Here is a 1,669-nt window from a genome sequence, read left to right as displayed (position 1 = left end):
CACTTGTCTCTCAGTATTGGCTTTTGAGCAGCGAGCAGCCGAACCTGAGTTCGGTAACACTTCCCTGAGAGAATGATCCATCACAAACAAGGAGAGAAAGAAACAGAAATAGAGGCCCGACCACATTTACGCCTGAGGCCCGTTCCCTTCCTCCTGGTCCCTTCACTGTGTCCTCTGCCCTCACCCGCCCCCTCCCCTGCTCCCTCTGACTTGTGGATCCTCTGCGCTGCCGTGCCCTTCAGGGGATTTCTGTGGAAGTGATGTGGCATCTGGACTCTCATGGTCAGTGGGGCACATCATCCTGGGACCACGGCACCGCCCTCACTTCCGGACACCCCAGGCCCTCTCCCAGCATCTGAGGCAGCATCTCGGCCCTTCCCAGCTCTCTTCAGAGAGGCCGGCTGCCCTAGGGAGGCCCCTTCCTCCCTCTGAATCATGAAGTTCCAGCGATTCCTTTAAAACACTCACTCCGTTCCATACTTGCCTTTTGATTTGCTCTCTGCCCCACGAGGAGGTCAGTGCTGTGAGAGCCCACCTGTCCGGGACCCACCGGCTACTGGTCCCCCAGGGTGGGCACAGAAGCTGCCGAATGAACACAAGTGAGTGTGGGATGGGTGGGTCCCCCTGGATCCTGCTGTCCCTGAAGTGACTTGGCTCTGACTCTCCCAGCGCCTTCTCGTGTGTCCCCCTAGAGCTCCAGAAGCTGTCTCTTTTTCATCATGCCCACATTTCACTGCCCCAAAGGGTAGGTTAAATGTAGTAAAATTGGGGGCACTGACCTGGAACTGGGAACAGAGGGACACATAACATCTGGGCCCAGGAGGTGTTGAGAGCTGGGTTGGGCCTGGGACCTCGAAGCTGAGTCTTCCACAGGTCCCAGGCCAAAGACCCAGTTTTAGGAAAAGCCCTCTGGACGCTTGATTTGTGTCCCTCCTGCCCCCGACACACCTGCTCTCTGATTTATCAACTTCAGCCTCATCTGTAACCTTCCCAATGGAGGATATCACCTTTGTCTCTTCCTGTGCAGTTGGACCAGTAGGCTGGACACTGAGAGCCCGAGGAAGTCCATCCCCTTGGACCAGCCCTGGATGTGGAGGACCTCAGTGGAAGGACGGTGACGGCACACAGCTGGGGACACCCAGCGAGCAGAGTAGAGGGCTTTGCAGCTGGGCTGTGGGGTGCGAGGTCACAGCACCCACCTAGGACAGTACAAGTCCTTGATGCAGGGAGTGGGCTTCAGCAGACCAACGTGGGTGGTAGTCATTGGATAGTGGGGCCCCAAGGAGCCGTGGGGGCAGGTGAGGGTGTCGACACTTTGCGTTTGGTCACAAGGTCCCCGGGTGTGGGGTGAGACTTGTGGAGGAGGAGACTGGGGTGCTGCTGGGGCCTCCGTCAACGTCTGCAAGAGAACTGGGGGGGACACCCAGGCCAGGGTCATTCCCCGAGGAGGGGACCCAGAGCTGATTCAGAGGAGAGACCCAGGATGAGGACATGAGGAGGGGTGAGGAAGAGGAAGGAACTCAGTTACTTTCTGAAACTTCCACTCTGGCTCTGCCCAACTCCTGCAGTCACACCTTCTCCATTCAGGAAAGAGCACAGGTCCGAAGGCAGGGCTCCAGGCAGGAGCCTTGAGACACGGCTGCAGCACCTGTGGTCCTGGGCTCCCCGA

Source organism: Balaenoptera borealis, assembly GCF_965194805.1.
Source record: "Balaenoptera borealis genome assembly, chromosome: 7".
NCBI lineage: Eukaryota > Metazoa > Chordata > Mammalia > Artiodactyla > Balaenopteridae > Balaenoptera > Balaenoptera borealis.
Note: the sequence above shows the minus strand (reverse complement) of the source record.